This window comes from Protopterus annectens, chromosome 6.part0 (assembly GCF_019279795.1).
Source record: "Protopterus annectens isolate FY-2018-M chromosome 6.part0, PAN1.0, whole genome shotgun sequence".
Taxonomy (NCBI): Eukaryota; Metazoa; Chordata; order Ceratodontiformes; family Protopteridae; genus Protopterus; species Protopterus annectens.
The window spans coordinates 890,908,688-890,930,750 of NC_056737.1; positions in this window are offsets into that span (position 1 = coordinate 890,908,688).

Below are 22,063 nucleotides of genomic sequence, written 5' to 3' on the forward strand. Positions count from 1 at the left end.
TCCGCAGGTATATAATATGGGCCAACAGCCTTGCCAGTATCCATATCCTTCATAGCTATCCTTACATCTTCCTTGTCAAGTTGTTGCACTTCCTGATTCACCATACCCACATCATCCAATCTTCTCTGTCTCATTCTCTGCAGTCATCAGCCTCTCAAAGTACTCTGTCCATGTCAACACACTTTCCTCACTTGTTAGTACATTTACCTCATTATCTTTTATCACCCTTATCTGCTATACATCTTTCCTAGCTCAGTACACCTGTCTAGCCAATTGGTACAACTTCTGTCATCCCTCCTTAGTGCCCAAACTGTCATACAACTCTTCATATGCCTTGTCCTTAGCCTTTGCCACATCCCTCTTTGCCATGCACCTCATCTCCTCATACTCCTGTCTACTTTCCTCATCTCTCTGACAGTCTCACTCCTTCTTAGCCATCCTCTTTCTCTGTATACTGTCTTGTACTTCCTCAGTCCACCACCAGGTCTCCTTGTACTACTTTCTCCATCCACATGTCACACCAAGCACCTTTCTAGCCATCTCACTTAGTAGCTCTGCTGTACTTAACCAAATATGTGGTAAATTGACAGTACCACCCAGTGTCTCTCTTAACTCTTCCTTGAACTCCACCTCATGATCACCCTTTTCCAATTCACACTGTGTGATCCTTGCTGCTGAACTCACACTCGCCCTCTTCTTGATCACTGACATCATCCTGCAGACCAACATTCTATGCTGCCTAAATACACTTTCCCCTTAACCACTTTACAGTCTCCAATCTCCTTCAAACTGGCCCTCCTACACTGGATATTTTCCACCTGTGTGCATCTTACTACAGTCTTGTAACTCACAGTATGCTCATCCCTCATGATATAGTATATATTCACCACAGCCATGTCCATCTGATTTGCAAAATTCACTACCATCTCACCATCTGCATTCCTTTTAACACCATGCATACCCATCACTTCCATATACCCTCTGTTCCTTTCACTATGCCCATTGACATCTGCTGCAATGACCACTCTGTCACCCTTGAGTACAGTCATCACCACATCATACATATGACTTCACATTTCTCTTTGTCATCCATCACACAACCAAGTTGTGTAGCATATCAGCCCCCACCAACCTTGGGGGACACAGCCCAGTACAACACCAGGGTACAGAGGCCAACATGCTCCAGGTGGGTGGCACCCACACAATGGACAGGGAGTGTGCAGGTAAGGGCCCAGTGGGGATTAGTACACTAATGTAGCAGACATACTTGTATCTGTACTGTATCTACATCCATTTGTCAGGGCTGATTGCAGTTGTGGATGGGGTTTTCTAATGCACAGAGGTGCACATCTTTGGTGAGGACAGAAAATTGTGTAATATTGGGGTTTGTACTGTAAATGTGCAGACATGCTGCATCCATCCTGTACAAAGGGCACATGTGAATCTGCTGAAAATACCTCCCTCTCACAACTTCCTAGGACTCTCTGGTCTCCATATGGGACAGCAGCCTGAAGCTGATGAGTATGACATTGTTCTGTTGTGGTCCGGCAAAACCCCAGGCGTATGAAGCACATGCAATTTACCATGCACACAACTATCAATAATAGCTATATTGCTTCATGTGCATGTTCACTTGTGGTGGAGTTAACTGCATTGCATCACAGTTGTCACCACTGGGGCCTATCTGAGGTGAATTCAACCTTCCTGTAGCATACCTCACAACTTGTCAGTGCAAGACGTCTAGACAGAGGCCAACAAAATGGGCTGAACAAATGGCCTAAGGTAGGGACATGTGTGACACATTACTGGTATACAGTGGATATAAATTATGTACTATGCACACACCCCTGTTAAGATGCAAGGTGTTTCTGGTACATACAAATTGGGACCACAATATGTCAGTCCACACCTCTTCCAACCTTTAATGTGACCCATAACGTGGACAGTTCACTTGTAAAACCAACCATTGGGACACATGCATTGCACCTAGAAGGCTGGCCACACATCCAGTTGCCAGTAGTGAGATTAGAATTCCTGCCTATCTAGTTATTTTTACTCTAGTGCTACACAGTTATCAGATGCACCACAGAGCTTATACAGTTTCACCTCGTTCAAAGGTACTTCTAAGGTGGATGACATCAACAGGACTACTAAATTGGAGTGAGAGAAGTGTAAAGGGTGCACATAATTTGAAAATGGGATAACCCACACACTACATGATTCTCACACAAACATGTATTTACTCACACACATCCAAACAGTTGCCAGTAGTGAGATTAGAACTCCTGCCTATCTAGTTATTTCTACTATAATGCGACACAGTTATCAGATGTGCCAAAAGCTTATACATTTTCACCTAGTCCAAAGGTACTTCTAAGGTGGATGACATCAACAGGACTACTAAATCAGAGTCTGGGGAAGTGTAAATGGTGGTACAGAAGTCGAAGACAGTATAACCCACACACTGCATGATTCTCACACAAACACACACTGACACATCCAAACAGTTGCCAGTAGTGAGATTAGAACTCCTGCCTTTCTAATTATTTCTATTACACTGCTACTCAGTTATCAGACGCACCACAGAGCTTATACATTTTTACCTCATCCAAAGGTACTCTAAGGTGGATGGCATCAACATGACTACTAAATTGGGGCGAGGGGAAGTGTGAAGGGTAGTGCACGCACACACACACACACACACACACACACACACACACACACACACACACACACACTCCTGCCTATCTAGTTATGTCTACTATAGTGTTACGCAGTTACCACACACACTACAGAGCTTACTGAATTTTCAAATGGCCAAAGTTGCTAACTGCACAGCTGAGGTAAAGTATTACAGGTGGCAGAAAATCTTCCTTCAGTTTCACTCTTACATCGTGCTAGTTCATTCTGTCTTACACTTCAAATAGCATTGTAGCTTGGCACTTCACCAGGTTATTGTATCAATAAGTGTGGCACACCTGAGAGCCATCAGCAGTACTCATTCATCACAGAAGTAGCCCCAGTACTTACTAGTTATGTCCACCCCTCCTGGCATGATTGAAGTGCAGTTTTCTGTGCTTTCACCCATTAGCCTGGTGCACTTGTCCATTATGAAGCACTGTTGCAACTGCCACATGTACACAGGCAACCTTCCCCTCTAAACTCCAAACACTCAGGCCTGTGAGAGTTACCCGTATATCACCAATGTAGACATATGCACTCTTGAGCAAAGACTGGACTAGCAGGTCAAGAGGATAAGATCAACACCTGCACCACACCATGTGGAACACATAGCTCACCATGACACCCACTTTAACAGCCATGACATACAGTGAAAAGCCACACACCCACCTTCACAGAGGCACTCAATGGACATTTACCCAAACAGCACAGACCAGCAAAACAGACACCCACTCAGACACCATGACATGGCACATGCCAAGGGACACATGTCACATACACAGTGTGCCCCTCAACTTAAGCTCCTAAGGCTAACCACCTTGCACAATACAGTGATCATGGGTAACTCAATACTGAGGCACACACATATCCCACTCATTAAGTTGAATATGAAGCAGGTAATAACCAAATATCTATCACATGCCAGCATCCAACACATGACAGAGCCAGTCATGGTACTGCACAACAACTACAAGTATCACTCTGTATCCATGTGGGTGTGAATGAACTGGGACACACCTCCCTGGACTACATGACAAGAGACATGGTTGAACTCTCTGATTATGTGGTCCAGACAGGTGTGACAGTAGCACTGAGCAGAATACTACCATCACTCAGAATTATGCTGCAGTACTATGAACAGATGATTGACTACAACATTGGCTTACGTGTTTTGTGTCATTCTCAGGGGATCCAGTATCTCTCTGCTTGGGGTAACATGACTGACTGACCTCAATGACTTGCCAGAGATGTCCTAAATCTGTCAGCCCTGGGTTTCCAGGTACAAGCCCTTGCCACCCCTATAATGCCTTATTAGGCAGTGTTACAAATGTAATTACCACCATAACAGCTAGACAATTCTGCAATCTGAGGGTCATGCTGTTCAACAGTAGACATCTAACTGTCAGGATGCAGTCACTCAAAGCACTCCTAGGAGTGGAGGACATTAACATTTCTGCTGTAATAGACAGGTGGTACACAGCAGCAGAGAGCAGCCCTACAGTAACAGGCTATAATGCATTCCACAGCTGTCAGCCCCCAAACATGGACCATACCACACCTCCACAGGTGGTGTTGTCTCTATATTCATTATGGATAGGAACACCTCCAGAGTAGTAGCCCAGCATGATTCATCACAAATACTTCTGGTACAACTGCCTTGGGGTAATAGTGCAATCCAGACCATAGCCTGCTATGGGTCCACATCTATGTGCCTAGATTGTCAATACGCATTCCTCAACACCCTGCCATCTATGAAGGTCCAACGCAACACTGACATAGTAGGAGACTTCAGCTACCCCTCCATCACCTGGGGAAAGTAGCCAAGTGCCAGTACAGTGGCCCAACACTTCCTGGAATTGATTATTTCCAAAGCCCTGGACCAGCGCATACTGACCTCTTGGCAGAGGATGCAACAACCTTGACCTGTGTTGACTACTTACATATGGGACTGTTGCTCATCCACAGTTGTCAGTCCCTTCCTAGTGAGATCCACACAGGTTATAATCAACATGGAACTCAACTTGTCAGCCCCCTTCCCACAAAGGTAACCACCTTGCAAAACCTCTCCAAAGCTGACTTTGCAGCCATAAAAACAGGGGTGGATGACTTCACTGCACCCAGTGACAATGGGAAATAGCTGCATGACTGTCGAATCATACACATATGCACTGCACAAAAAGGTACATAAATGCATGGTACTAGCCATAGCCAACAGAACCCAGACACGTCGTCCAAACACTGGGAGACAATGTGATGGTCCCCTGCCATTACTAAAGTGTACAACAGAAGGATGACAGTGTTGCAGAAAAAGGTGGTGTCCCATGACTGTTGAACCCCCTTATTAGCCTCAAACACAATTTGGGATCCCCCAAGGGATCCCCTACAGGCATCTATGAAAGCAGAAATGCAACAGACACTGATGACAATCACAAAAGCCTTTGATAGTTATATAAACAACCTCCACAGCATTAAATACAAGTGCTGTGAATTAATGCACAATGCTAATTCCTATCCTGAGACAACAAATATTGGCCACCGTCTTCGCAACTCATTCAGTGCCAGCTGTATCCCTCTCTCCGCCCACAAGTGTACAATCACAATGGCAGATAAATGGCAGGTACCCAACAGTACTGCAGGACAGGTTAGACCTGCATTGTCCACAGGCAAGAATACAGCTTCCATGGAGCACTAAAATATACATGGCTGTGTTCTACATGACATACAAACTGACCCTGGACCAAATCTGTGTGCCCTGATCAGTCACAGCCTCACCTCAGGCTTTGTCCCTCAAACATGGCACACTGCTACAATCATCCCTCTCCATAAAGGGATAGCATCTACAGACCCTGGGGATTATTGGCCCCTTAGCCTGACAAGTCTACTATGTAGGGATATGGACTGCATCATCAGAGACCTGACTGACCAAGATATAGGTGATCTCCTAACTCTGGACCCACACAGTTTGACTTTGTGAATGGCAGATCATGCCTGCTCAACCTGGTTGACGTCTTTGACTGAGTCACCAGTGTGTGTATGACAGTAAGGCCTGCATACAGCCTACATCAATCTGTCTAAAGGTTGTGACACCATCCCTCAGTGAGGGATTATTGATAAACCCCACAAACTAGGCATCAACCCATATATCATTGTTTGTTTTGCAAATTGGTTCACAGAACACACAAGTATGAGAGTGGCAAACTCCAGGTCAGACTAGCAAGCAGTCACAAGTGGAGTCCCACAGGGATCTGTACTGGGTAGTGTCCTGTCCAGCATCTACTTCTCAGGAGTCCAGTCCAACACAGAGGAACTCTGGCTGACCATGTTCATAGAGAACTGCAAGCTGGGAGCTATCATTAACTCCACAAGTGATACACACATCCCACAGAAAGCCCTCACTGAGACCACTGAGTGGTGTGGAAACCATGACCAGAAGCTTAACACCACAATATGCATCATCATCCCCCTTGGTAAAACACTCAGTTCCCAGTAAGTACTATACCGATGGGAGCCCAATGGACACTGTATGCATTATAATAGATTTGGGGACACAGGTTGGCAGCAACTTCTCACTCGAGCACCACATTTCCACTGTGGTCAGGAAGTCCTTCTATATGACACATTGCATTACCAAGGGTTTTGCATCCAGGAAGACAGCGGTAATGATCTCTGTCTACTATTCCCTCATTAGACCACTCCTCAAGTATTATGTTCCATTTGCCATGTACTTCACTAGACACCTGCTACAACTAGGGAAGCCATAGAAGCACCTCACAAAGGGGTTCCTAGGCATTAAACACACATCCTACACAGACATCTCAGCAGACCCAAGCTATTCTTTGTATCATATCACCTAATTAGCAGCTATGTGTGCTTGACTTACAAAGCCACGTCTGACCCAGCTGGTTTAGAAATGCTACATATAAATCCATCCACACAACGCACTGTAGAGACCTCTACCTCAGTACCACAATCACCACAACATGCTGGTGGGAAAGGTCCCTCACCAAGAGACTGCACATGCCCTGGAATACACTTCCCATACATGTCATGCAGAGTACCTATCTGACCCTGTTCCAGAGACATCTTGATGAGTGGATGGGTAATAGACAGTTCAACCCAAGGATCACACAAGGTGGCTATATTTGATACAGGCACTGGGAAGTAACATCAGGTGGGACAATGTGCTAGGCTTGTTAAGGCTCCTGGGCTATTACCTACTACATACTTGTAAACCTATAAAGGGAATGACATCAGCAGGACTGATAAAGTAGTGCAGTGGGTGTTTAACCTATCTAAATACTTTGTACTACAAATCGACACACTCGCCAGATGTGAGAGTAGAACCCTTACCTAACTAGTGACTTGTATCATAGTGTTATCAGTTACCACATGTGCTACAGAGCTTACTGGGATGAGAGATGGCCAAAGGTGCTGATATTGGGAATGACATCGACATGACTGATAAAGTAGGGCAGTGGGTAGGAAACATATCAAAATACTTCTACTTACAAACATACATACCCACACACAGATTTGCCGGAAGAGTAGAACCCCTGCCAAACTAGTCATTTATACTATAGCGTTAAGCATTTATCACATGCACTATTGAGCTTACTGGGCTGACAGTTGGCCAAGGTTTACTGATAAGGGACTGACATCATCTGGACTGATAAGGTGGAGCACTGTGAAGTGTTATGGGTGGGAATGGCATAAAACTGTTTCACCTATAAACAAACACACAACTCCCTCAGTCTTGTGCACACAACTGTCAAACAGACTTCTATATTTGCCAGGACTAAGATTAGAACCCCTACCTAACTAGTTATTTGTACTATTGTGTTATGCAGTTATCACATGTGCCACAGAGCTTATGGGGCTGAGGCCTGCCAGAAGGAACTTCTAAGCTGACTGATATCTGCAGGACTGCTAAAGTGGGGAAATGGAAGGTGTACTGGGTTTGAATGGACCCAAAATCTTTTAGTTGTGAGCACACGCACGTGCACACACACACACACACACACACACACACACACACACACACACACACACACACACACACGTTTACATTTGTCAGGACAGAGATTAGAGCTCCTACCTACCTAGTTATTTGTATTATTGTGTTATGTAGTTATTGCACATGCTACAGGGTTTATGTGGATGAGGCCTGATGGAAGGCATTTCTAAGATGACTGAGATCTGCAGGACTGCTAAAGTGGGGAAAAGGGAGGTGTACTGGGTTTGAATGGACCCAAAAGCTTTTAGTTGTGAACAGACACACACACACAAACACACACACACTTTTACATTTGCCAGGACTGAGATTAGAACTCCTACTTAACTAGTTATTTGTACTATCATGGTAAGTAGTTATCGCATGTGTCACAGAGTTTATGGGATGGGGCCTAACAAAAGTGACTTCTATGGTGACAGACATCTGCAGGACTGCTAAGGTGGGGCAAGGGAAAGTGCACTGGGTGGGGAAGGCCTGTTCATTCCTAGATCCTGCTGACATTTCTCTAAGTGTATGAGCATGCCCAGTATGTCCTTATATAGTACATGTGGGGCTCCATTCCAGGGATTGTTGTACTCCAGTCCTGTTTGTTTTGTGCTACAGTCATACCTGTCAACCTGTTGGTGCAAGTTATCTAGAGATAGCCTATCAAAATGTGGGGACAATGGGCCATACAATGATTGTGACAATTTCTCTAAGTAATGTATGGGTTGCAAGGGTTTCAGGGCTGGTTTTAGCAGACATCTGTCATATATGCCATTTGACACTGTCATGTACTGTTTCAGTACCTGGCAACATACCTCCCCAGATCATCACAGTGATTTACCAGAGGAATACAGTATGGATGATGCACACACAAGGTTTATGGGCCAAATGCTATGCATTCTTGCACTATCCCGCCTGTTGAAGGATGTGCCTACAAGCAATTGACTGCTGGTGCTGGGGAAATAGTCCAGCACCTTGGTGATATATTACAATGGTGGAATCTCTGTGCATTTGTGTTCTGGCCTGGTCTGATTTCCAGTCCACAGTTGGGTAATATAAATCAGAGAGGATCAGGGTGACAGGCAGACTCCAGATATATTTGTAGGGGATAAGATATGTGTGGGGGGGTTGTCCTGTGCTGATATGCTTGGCTATAGCTACCTGTACTTTGCATTGGGCTCTTCTCAATGGTTGACTGCACTTGGAGGGTCTTGTCTGTGTCAGACTGTTTGACCAGCCAGGAGGTGTGTGTTTGTCACACATATATGTATGGCCCACCTCATTTTGCTTGGATGGCCACATGTTGGGGTCAGGATGTTGCATAGGATGAATGATCAGGGAGGGGTGTGTTACTCCCCATGGCTGTGGCCCAAGGTTCTGTGGGTGCAGACATATCACCATCTTCCAGGGTTAGGCCTGCTTGCAGTGGGTGCATTCCCATGTTTAAACTCCTAGCCCTGCCTGTTGACTGTACAGAGTATTACAGAATGTCCACATCCATGACTTATATATCTTGTTGGTTACCCAAACAAGTGTGGTTTTCCAGCACAAGTGTTTTGCAAGTTACTCAGGGTTGAAGTCAGATATTACCGACAGTTGACATTGCAGTTTCAGACTTCATGCTCATCAGATATTCCATGGTACTACAAATAATTCCATCAACTTTATAACATTATTAGAGCAGTATATCACAGGTGTCCTTCTCTTTGGACCTTCATCACCCCATTATTCATGGCTTTGTCCCAATTTCTGGCTCCTTGAGGCTGGCAGGTTTGCTCCTAGCAGTTGTCAGCATGGCTTTTCTTTGCATTTTCTGGGCTGTGTTATGTTGGTGTTGTGGACCCCATGACACTCCCTAAAAGGAACTGTGGGTGAGGCATAGGCATTTTCCAGAGGCCTGTAGGCCAGGTGTAACAGATGTAGACCATCTGTAGCAGGGCAGTGCATTCTGATGATCATATGTTCCCAGGCTGCCGCCAGGAGACACCCCTGGAATGGCACCAGTAAGTTGACTATGGGTGTTACTGACAATTGCTTTCTGCTACTTTTTTTGCCATTAGTCTGGGTGACAGCTAGATGCTGCTTAAGTCTAGGAACATGTTACTGCATTTCTATGGGACTATGGGGGGTGACACAACTGTACACATTAAACATCTGCACAGACTGTGCTGATATTTGCTTAACATTTTGGTCCCATGTAGCATGGTGGTGTGCCCTATCTTTCAAACTACAGGCATAACAGTATCAACCACAGGTCAGATTGTTCTGGCATAGACATTTGTAGTTTCAGACTTCTTACCTTTCAAAACTATACTGCCACTGCCAGACCTGCTGTGATTTCACTGTGTAGAAGTCTGTGGGTGAGGATTTCATGGGTGTCACCATGTGGGGGCCTTTGCCAGTCATTTCTGTATGGTTGTCTACATCTGATCTTCTGTGTGGGGTTTGTGGTGGATATGGGACCCTCACTTTGACATCCATGCATGTGACCTATGCCCCCCCCCAGTTACTTGGCTCACCACATATACTGCAGTGGTATTTATCGACTAGGGTGGTACCGTATGGTGTTGGTAGGGCAGTACTGGAGATACACTTCCTGCTGTCACACAGAGCTGTCAGTTGCCTGCTGCTATCCCAGTTAGCCACCCCATTCCCTTACATGCTTGATCAATACCATGGATATGCTATCAGAAAAAGTCTACCCCATTATTTTAATTTGTTACAGAGACTGGCTTACCTTGTGCCTGCAGCTGTTGTGAGAGTGGTGCTTGAGGGCTGACTATGTTGGATACACACAATACACTGCCTATATATGGTCAGGTATAGGTGGTGTGATGTTTGGCATCCATTTTACTGTATGTGCAAGTCAGAGAGAGAGAAATCAGTCCCTGGGGCCCTATGGTGTCAGTGTATGTGCTATGCACTGCCTCTTTGCCAAGGCCAGGGCATACTGGGCATGCCTCTGTCTGTCTACAATGGCAGGCTCAGGATATTCCCCCTCCAAGTCAATCTGTGCCTGTGGAGGCCTTTGCAATGGTTGGGGGCTGTGTGGCCCTTCCCCATTTTGTTCCTGCTGCAGCTGTTTCTGAAGGATCATATTGTGTAGCATGGCACATACTATGACAATATGTGCAGATGTGGCTGGAGAGTACTACAAGGCTCCACCAGATATGTCAAGGCAGCAGAACCGTGACCTGAGCATCCCAAACACGCACTCTATAATGATCCTGGTTTGTGTGTGTGCCTCATTTTGGCGTTCTTGTGTGGGTGTGCATTTCTGATGGGTGTCATCATCCACGGCTCCAGTGCGTAGCCAGCATTCCCACTAAATGGCCATATGGGATGTCCCCCCTGGCAAACCACTGATAAAGCTGTGCGGAATTCCAGACGTGGGAGTCGTGATAGCTTCTGGGGCAGCCAGCACACACATTCATGATAATGCCCTGGGCATCACACGCGACCTGGAATTTGAGGAGTGGAACCAATTGCGGTTTATCTAGACCCTACCCAGGTCACTAGGTGGTGCTTTGATGTGGATGTGCATGCAGTCTATGGCACCCAGTACCTCTGGGTAGTCTGCTACATGGTGGAAGAGATGCATATTGCCAGTCAGCTGCTCATGGGTGCTGGGGAATTTAATGTGCTCCTCGACATGTGTTCACATGGCATCCAGGAACTGGTAGAGTATCCTGGACGCAGATGCCTGTGAGACCCCCATGAGATCTGCAGTTGGTCTTTGGAAAGTACCTGTAGCTAGTATTCTTAGAGCTACACATATCTTGGTATCCACTGGGATGGGTTCCCCGCTGTTTGTTCTGGATGTGAGGCCAGGCCAGCACAGCTCCACAATTTGCTGCTGTATGTCCCTGTCCACTCTGTAGTGCTCTACTATATCCAGATCATGTAGACCATGGGATATTACCCTGGGCCTGAACACTCTTCTCCTCCTCATAAGTCTGGGGCAGTTGTCAGCATTGTCCTCTTCATCACCCTCAGCCTCTTACACATACTGATGTATGAGAACGACAGCAGCCCTTAAAATTTTGCTAGTTCTGTCAGGTAAAATTTCCCCATCTGTGTACACCGGTGGTGTAGAGTTTGTGGGAAAAAAACAGACTAAAAAGTATTTGCATAGTTTATAGTGATGTGTTGCAGATGCTGCCTGTGTGATTGGCTGAGTATGATACATTCCACTTGCCAGCTCTATTACTTGTATTTGAATGCCTCTATTCTGCTATTTCCCTTTTTTTTTCTTCCACTTGCCATTTCCTGTATTTTTTTTTTTTATTTTGGGGGTTTGAATCCCGGTGCACGCCGCACACACCTGTTTATGCAAGGTAAATAAGGCTATACAGCCTCAGACACATCCCCTTGCTTACATATACACAGTGCTGCCATTTCCTGTTTTTTTTTTTTTTTTTCGGATTGTTTAAATCCCAGTGCACGCCACGCACACCAGTTTAGCTAAGGTAAACACATTTTAGCAGAAATGTCCCTCCCTGGATGCGAACATACTCTTCATTTCATGGTGTAAGACATTACAGCCTCAGACACACCCCCTTGCTTAGCTGTGCTTAGCTAAGTGCAAATCCGGGCAATAGTGCTCCAATGTGTTTACAGCAAGCATGACATACCCCCTTTGATGTAATTTACTTCTCATGTTTATAAGGTCATATTAGAGCACCTGCACGGTTAGGTACAGTCTTCACTTAGAAGAAATTTCTGATTCAGTAAGATTCCCCTCATTTGCATACCCCACTGCCTTACTCCATAGTTATTGCACTCACACTGAGCGTTTCCCCTTAGCAACCACTGTTGCCTGGTATTGTTTTCATTCTACACACCATTGACTATAATGGCAAAATGCAGATTTCCCTGATAATTGCTTTTTCACATTTTTTTTATTTTTGGCACGATCCTGTTTTCGCACCGCTGCCTTATGCTTAAATGGCTGGGATTGGCCAGAAAAAAAAAAAAGTTTTATTTTATAAAAAGTAAATTATTTTTCATGCCAATGGACATATAGTTGGCCATTGGCATGCCTACTAACTATAATACATGCTTTCTTTGGAGCTGTCATGCCTCCGTTTTTTAATTTGCAGAAATGTATTCAGCTACTAGTTGAATATATTACTGCTTTGTACACTGTTCAGGCATGGACAGCTACCTGCTTCCTGGATCACTAATTCACCTAATTTGCATGGTTTTCACCAGAAAATGAGGTAATTAGCATATAGCAGTGGTGGCCATGCCTGAATAGTGTAGGAGCACTAGTGCACATCCTGGGAGCTTGATCCTGGATCACTCGGCAGCCATATTCCGTCCAGCAGCTCCTGCACTATTCCAACACTCCGTGTAGGACTTCCTGAATCCGGCCATATGACTATCATAATCAAAGATAAAGTACGTTTCAGGAAGTTCATTTACATATGTATAAACTGTGCTTCTGAACATTATTAGCAAGATTCATTACTGTAACTGATCAAATATTTAGTCTGTTCCCAATTTAGTTTTTGGGCAATTATCTGCATTTTACTAGCTCTAAGAAGTAGAATTGGATCTAAATATACCATATCAGCCAATGTATGAAAAATGAGGAAAACTACAACTTGGGTCTGCATGATAAGGAGAAGACAAAAGGGAACACCACTAATTCTCATGTAAATGCTCTGTTAACATGCGAGGAGCAGGTGCTGGGATTAAATAGATTTCTGGGAATGAAATTGCTATGGCAGTTAAATAGTTACACTGTGGCAAGTGGCGATGATGGCCACTGTTGATGTGAAATCTCAACCTGATGTGCAAAAATGGGAAATGGGGGAGCTATGGATGGATAGATGGAAGTCTGTGAGATTAGATGACATTTGTTTAGAAATGCTGGAACACCAGTCATTTTTGAAATATCATTATTAACATGCCTTTTTAACAATGAGGACAAGGCTGGGGTAGTACCAGTTATAGACAAATCACACCCATCAGTCTCCATCAGAAATGCAAAACCAGGATGCATGAAAGAAGACTTTCTTTGCCCACCTGTCTATCCACTGATTCACAAGGAGCAATGTGGATTTCATCCTGACAATGGCAAAGTATTTCAACCCTTTTTTCCTAAAGAAATTGGAAGGATCAGGGAAGTTTTCCAGTAGTGCCCACATAGGTTTGTTGACATGAAAAAGGCATATGATCATATATGGGGGTGGGGGGTATGAGAGGTGCTACTGTAGTACAAGCTCCTAGTGCAACTCTCTATGGTGTCAACAAAAGTCATGGGCTTTCAGCTTAGGCACATATGCTAAATGTCTGGACATGTGGTTCCCTTTGTACTGAGCAGGATTATTATTCCAACAACACATCATCATCGGGTATCATGATGATCTAATCCCAGCTCACGTTCCCTAATATTGGCTGAACAATGCAACATGTGGTGAATTCTGCTTCACAATGATGAGAAGAGCTGACACTGATGGATCAAAAAGTGGTGCTACTATAAGCACATGGCCACCACAAACCAGTTATCCCTGTTGTAACTTTTCTGATACCTCTTGCTTAAAACCCCAAAGCCAGAAGGATTATGAGGTAACATTTTTGTGGTTTGTATTTATACTGAAAATCAAGATCAAGTAAGCTTTTGCCCTTCTGCTCTACAGGAGGTTTCTATCCTCCATGATCTTGTCTTAAGACACTTGCATTACTTTTTGGCAGGTGTACCACCCTAGTCAAATTCCCCACCTGGCACTCTCCCAGCAGAAATAAAGCTTCTCTTCATCTAAGCTGGGTTGACTGTTTATGACAGATTGATGTTGAGAAATTCAGAAGATCTTGGGACTACAAACAGTGTTCATCTGGGATGAAAACTGAAGGTTGAGTTTATTTGGTCACCTACAAAGAATATCACTTGTGTATGCCTCCCATGGCTGATACACCAGTTACAGTTCACTTGTATGACACCCTGGGGCATACCCAGAGACTTTGGAGGGGTTATAGCTTTTAGTTTATCTGGCAACATGTGTGAATCTCACAGGGTGAACTGGAGACGACTGTTGTTGGTGGTAGGCAGCTCTGATCAACCAGTGTGACCCTTAACAAGACAAGTAGTTTAGAAAACAAATGGATATATGGATGGCTAGATGGCTGGGTGGTTGGCTAGATGGACAGAATAATGAATGGATATTTTTATTGTCTTGCTGTAAAATTCAGTTGAATATATTTAAAACTATTTGCATTAAAGAGGACAAAACAAAATGCTTCTGGCTAAGATAAATGAATGAATGAAATAATATCAAATGGGCATCACGCAACAAGAAAAACAAAAAGGAAATGCAACAATCAGCATTGAACTACTAGCCACACTAAAGTACTTGTATATAGAAGTTAATCAATAGTGCTCACTATAGGGGAGTGTGCACAAACACGCACACATGCACATGTGCATTGTTATTATCAGACCAGCTAAGTCTCACTTAGTGACATCTAAATGACCCTAAGTTCCATAACAGTATGTAGATAAGGAGGTTCCTGGACAGTGGACAGCAATACATATATAATATCCTAACCAGAAAGGAAATATTGATGTTTGTGAGATGGCATTTCTCTGTGCTGTGTTAATTATGTTTTTGTTATTTAAATTTTTGACAGAACATGGAGATTTTTTTTAATATGAGATTAAGATGAAAATGTACATCTTACAAATGCTTAAAAGAGGAATTTGCTTTAATAATATATTTTCACAAATATATTTCATTTGAGATGTATCAGGAGCAGAAAACAATAACATACATGTGTACAATGCACACTTCTTACTGAAGCATACTGTGTGCACAAATGCTTATGCCCAGTACAAAACTATTTTCAGTTACTCTTACATAAAAATAATATGTTTTTTTTATCTGATTGCAGTCACTGATTCTATAAACCTCCCCATGTCTTCAGCTTGTAAGGGTGACTATGTTTAAATGATTAAATCTGTTTCTTTTTGTCAGCATGCTGAGTGCATTAAAAATGAGTCTTGGTGTAACTATATACAGGCTTGGTGGAGTCTACGAGAATTAAATAAGAGTCATTTCCTATGCCTGCCGGCGCTCTGTACCCTATTTAGTAATAGGATGTCCTTGTTGTGTCAGAATGCACCCTCTTTGTCATATTCCCACAGTCAGTGACAACTTGTAATTTATTGACTCCAGAGTAACTCATGGTACCAAAATGCGATCTCTTGGCCCTGAAATATTAGGACACAGCATGATGGACGCTAGCTACAGTACTGGGTGAATTAACTTCTGTTGGTTGCAAGACCTAAGTCATCAACCTCAGTAACATGATTTCTTCTGACCAGTTTGAAATAGGATTACTGTTGCATCTAAGCCCTATGCAGTGAAATCTATATGAAAAGATTGGGAGTTCAGAAACCTGTTATAACTGTAATGAGTTTGACTCTCCTTCTGCCCAAGAGACTATTTTAAGAATGAGCCACTATATAATTCTCAGACTGGTTTTAAATCAGGTTCCTTTTAAGAACAGCACACATCCATTTCTTTGAAAAAGTAAAACTTCACGTTGTAGACTTGTGAACTACAGCAATTTTTTTTCTTAGAGTTTTTTTACTAATACTTTTTTGAAGCCTCAGTGGTATCTGACAGAAATGTAAGTAATAAAAAATTGCACTTTTAAGTGATAACATTTTTTTTCATTGCATCCTCTTGTATATCTGTATTGAAGTAACTGGGCTTGTGTTAGAAAATGTGTCCTTTCACATGAGACATACAAGCTCACAAGATGACAAATGAAGATAATACAGTTGTTAAAGTGCTAACAATTTTTTCAAGCATTAGTGTTGGTAACTGTTTTACAAGGAAAACAAAACTGCAGATTCTTTTCTTGTCTGCAGTAAAAATTGCTGCACGGAATAAACAATGCTGATGTATTTCTTCTAAACAGCTTATCGAAATGAATAAACTACTAACGGTACTGTAATGATACTAAAAACTATTCCACTGACAGCTGTACAATGCTCGAGTATACAAACAGAACTATACGAAGAGAAGTAGTATTATAGATAACAGATAGAGAAGTACTTATATTAACTCATGCTCAGAACACAAAAATGCAAACCTACAATGACACATTTCTTTGGCAGTTATGAATAGAACAAAAAAACATTACATTAGGAAATAAAATTCAGTAGCTGATGACTGTGATTAGAAAGTGATCTGGGCAATAGAATAATAAATCCAGCTGTATATACTTTTGATTACAGATGTGACACAATAGCTTTTTACCTTGTTTCAAAGGAAAGGATGTGGTTTATTACCTAATTTACGCACACAGAAAGCAACACTATAAAACAGCAGTGAGTGGCTAAAGTAAATGTGGGATGGTTATTTTCCAGAAGTTATTTACATTCCTTGAAGTAGTGTCAAGGAAACTGAGTAGCAGGTGCCAGAGCCTATGTAGACACCAAAATTAATGTGTCACCTGCTAAAAGGAAGTAACACATTTATAAAACATATCTGAGTATGGAGAAACATGGCTCCACCACTGTGGCAATATAATGGACTGAGTTGTGGCCGGTTTCAAGAGGAAGTAAGATGAGAGCTGGCAGGAAAACCATAGTGGATGATAGTTGCTAAGATGCAAAATGAACTGGTCCTATATCATACAGATGAGGAATAATGAATAAAGAGAATCATTCGACATTTCATTAGTAAAGTTAAGTCATGTTGGTTTACTTGTCTTACCTGCATCCAGAAAGGTCAGTACTGCATTTGTTTTACAGACAATCTGTAAGTAAACCCTGTTAGCAAAACAAAGGGGAGGGAGGAAGAACAACCACACAGCTCAAATTGCTATGATTCTGTCAATGATACAACAGAAGAATCTGCCACTTTGTAAAGAAATCCTTAAAGGTTTTCATGATAATGCTATAACACTGATCTTAACTGAAGTCAGATGTAACGCATGGTATCTAAAGAAGTTATGATGTCAGAGGTAGTGAAATGTATCCTGAAGTACAGCAGAGGGCATAACATTTATTGCAAAACTTCTCACATGCTGATTAAATAACAAGATAACTCCCTGAACTGTTGAAGCAGTGTAAACATATCTACAAGATTAAAGTAAGTGATTAATGGGCAGGGATAATTTCACCTCATTGGCATTACTGTGATGATCTTTAATTGAATTACATTGCACTCACTTCCCTCTCACCTCCTGATTATCTATCAATGATTCTGTGGATTCCATGTTCATCCATCATGCTGCTAGTTCATTCTATGGGTCCACAATCCTCTCTGTAAAGAAGTGGTTTTGCAGATCCAAGGAATGTTCATCAAAGCCTGCTGCCTATTCCCTTTCCACCACCACCTTTGTCCTTTCTGTTCTACACAACCCCATTCACATCTCTGTTATATAATGGGTGAACCTATATCATACCACTGCCACCACCCATCTTTTCTTATCTCAAGTGAGGAGAACGTTAGCTTTAATAGTCTTTGGTCATATCCTTTCTACTTCCAACACATGCACTTTTCCTAGGGTTGTTTCTCTGGACTGCTTCTAGCAGCTTATTGTCCCTGTCCCTTGCATGGCCTCAGACACTGCACACAATACACAGTATATAAGATGTAGCCCAACAAATACCAAATATAGTTAAAAGTTCAGGCATTGCTACATTACTTCTGGAGTCTATCCTCCTGGGGATACAGTCCTGCATTCTGCTGGCTTCTGTGAATCTTTCACTGTCATCTTTTTCTGCTCATGGTGGTCCAATAAAGGTATGATCAACAGATGCATCTGGTGACCATAAAGCACTTCAGGGGAGCTGTGGGAAGAAAGGAAATTAATGGACTACAAACAACAAACATCTTTGAGCATGGTTACAGTATTAAATGATTCCATATACTGGCTAATGCCTTTGCTATTGCCATAGTTTCTTTATTAGGCAGATTCCAGTTAATGGACATTCCAACAGAGTAAATTTATTGAACTCCAGTTTGGACCACATTAAGGTGACTTTTCAATGCCAGAAGTTTCAACACCAATTTGCCTGACCTGGAATCTGGAAGCGTGCCTGCCTCTTGGAGTATGCCTGTTTTGTGTATTTACCAAGACTCGATTTAAGAGTAAAGAAAGCACCCACTCCATACATGGCTTTTCTGCCTACCCTGCCTTAAGGCCTGATGGTAACTGCAGTGGCCCTTCCATATTTGTCAAGGATCATTTCACCTCCAGCCAGAATCCTAGAAAGACTCACAAAGGGAACTTGTAGATCTTCAAATTACCACAAATAAGCCAAACTACCAAATTATAGCCTTTTGGTTTTCTAACACCACAATGGGAATTTACCACATTCATAAGTCCAGGTAAGGTTAAAGTTCATGAAATTTGCATTGTTTCAATCTTTGATGTTAACCAAGAATGTTCTTTTCAAGCACTCAGATGTGCCCAGAATTGCCTCCTTATGAAATTCATATGGGGTTACATGTATTTGTAGCATATCTAAGTACAACCGTAAATTCTTTTTGAGACTTGTTGCCTCTACTACCATTGGAAATGTCTGGGTATCTTTCCTCTATGTTGCTCTCATTTCTGCCTGTACATCCTAGTATTTTATGACTTTGCATCTCTCTGTATGTAAGAAACTGTGATCACTGTGTGCAGCAGTTTCAATAATTAATGCTACCTTTGTTTTGTTTATGTTTTTTTTTTTTTCATGGACTACTATATTTGCATTTCTTGCATCTTCTTTTTGAACGGTTGGTAATAGGTGATCCCAAGTGATATAAACTTCATCATTCTCTATGCTTTGTGGTTCAAGTGTCCAGTGCTTCTCAGCTACTTTTTTGTTGCAATATTAGCACAATTCCCAATGCAACAGTCTTGCCACATTATTGTGACTTTCAGTATACTGGCCCTCTACCATGATTGCATCACACCCAGCAACAAGATGTGCAACTGTTTCCAGTTCTTTTTTACAGAGCCTGCACTTACCTGTTCCTTCCACCATTTCAAATGGAGTTTGTAAACCAACATGTATGTAATCCATTATCCTAGGCTGCCATTATTAGCCTTTCAGTGGTGCAGCAGTAGCATTGTTGTCTCACAGCAAGAGGTTCTCCCGTTCGATTCTCGGCTTGGGTTGGGAGTGCCTTCTGTGTGGAGTCTGCATGTCCTCCCCGCGGTCGGGTGGACATTCGAAGGATATGCGTTGAATGGGCGTGCCTTCATTGAAAGTTGGGCATCGGGCTGGCAACTCGACACCATAAAAACCAACTGCCAATCATTAGCGGACTAGAGTTCCGCTGTGGTGACACCTAACCGGGAAAAGCCGAAAGACAAACAATTTCTCTTGGTTTCATTTAGGGTCTCCTTAACCCTATGTCAAATGTTGGTCAGCATGAGGATGTTACAGGAGATCCTTGTACTTGCAACTATATTTATGGGTTTCCTGTTTTCTTTCCTTCTCATCTGATCCTTTTCCTTATATTCTTTCTATTTTTTTTTGTGGTACATTCAATGCTGTCTGATTTTTGTCAGCTGGTTTGATTTGTATTACTGCTTGATACCCAAATGCTTTTGTTAAACTAAGCAAAAATGTCATCTTAGACTTCTTCTTCTCATGTTTTACAGCTTTCACTACATTTGAATCGAATGAGGTAGATATGTATGCAGTCCTACAATTGCAGATCTATACATGTAATTAGTTTGGAGGACATCCATACTTCTTTCAGAGAGAGGAATATATAACCTTGGTATACACTGATTTTTATATATCCTTTGATAAGCCTGAAACATTTCTCTTGTTTTCTTCTCCAGCTGATCCAATTCATTTTGGGGCCAGTCAATCACCCTGATTAACTCAGATAAGTTCCCCTCATGTACTAAGTCAGAAGCACACCCAGTCCTAAAGGAATGAGTTGAAAATGGATGGGGTTAGTCCCCACATTTTGTAAGGCTGCCATTGTAACTAACAAATGCTCCAATGACCATAATCCCTTTTTAATCTCCATAATATACACACCCATCTAACCTGGAAAAAAAAATAATTTTCATCCTTATGTAATGTAATTGCTGTGCTTTCCAAAAATGATCAATATTGAAGACTTTTATCTGTATTACCACTCTATTCTTCCCATGTAGAACATCCCCAAAAAATCAAAGGTCATGCATCCTGTACTACTTCCACATCCAACAGTTCTGCGATGTGAAAAGCTGCATAATATAATACTAGTAATAGGAACCATAGTGAGGCAGTAGAATTGTTATTTGGTTAACTACTATGCAAACCTTGCAGTATGTAGGACAACAGTTCTCAGCCCAGTGGTTGCCACAGGTCTGCCTGTTGTTCCCATATAAGCATGTTCCTCCATTCAGTAACCTCTCCACTAATCAATGTTTCATGAAATCCTCCAGCCTCTTCACAAGAAAGGCAAAACCTAAGGCAGCCAGATCATGTCATCAAATTGTTCTAACCCCTCTGTAACGTTTTCATCTATGTAGCAAGAATCTTAGAACTAGGATAGCAGATAATTTACTTTCCTGCTTTTACAGACTGAACAAACATCACAAAAATTTTGCAAACTCATTGTAAGATCCCCTGAAGTTAGGAGTCCATGACCATTTCACTCTCTCTATAACAGAGCTACTGTCTTTTTCAATTTCCAATACCCCACCATGGAATTTTTGCTTGCAATTGCTCTTTCTGTACCATTAAGGCCCAAAAACCTCTGTCAGTGAAAATGGAAAAGCCACCTTGATGCTTCTCCTGGATTGTAACTTGTAGAAAAGGACAGATTAATCTTTTAAGTTCTGTAATGCTCTTGGTTCCTGCACCCAAACAGATTTAGCTGACCTCTTATTTAGTGCATAAAATACTGCCTGATTGTTTGACCAGCACACATTTTTCCTGTTTGTAAGGTTATCATCCCAGACTATAGCCACTGCCCAGACAGAAATAAGCTCTCAAAAGGAGATGTCTATGTAAATGTCTGTCTCTATCCACAACAATCCACTGCCATCTTAATAAGTACCCCCATGCCTAGTGAGGTGGATGTATCTGTAGACTTCTTTAGGTACAGAATATCTGTCTAGCCCTCCTGACAAAAATAAACTTTATTGTATTTTTGTACGAATTCTCCCAGATCTCTAAATACTACCTAATTTACTGGATCCTAAACATGTGATGTTTATGTTTTAACCATTTGAGTAAATTCACCAGTGAACACATGAAACTCTGTCAGGTGCTATAGCCCTACATATGAAAGTGAGCATGTCAAAGAGTGACATAAAGTCACCCACTCAGACCATTTTACTGTTTTTTTATTTTGTCCACTTTGCCTCTCAGTGACTCAGATTTGTCTTCTGATTATCTAATGGATTATGACAACATGTCTG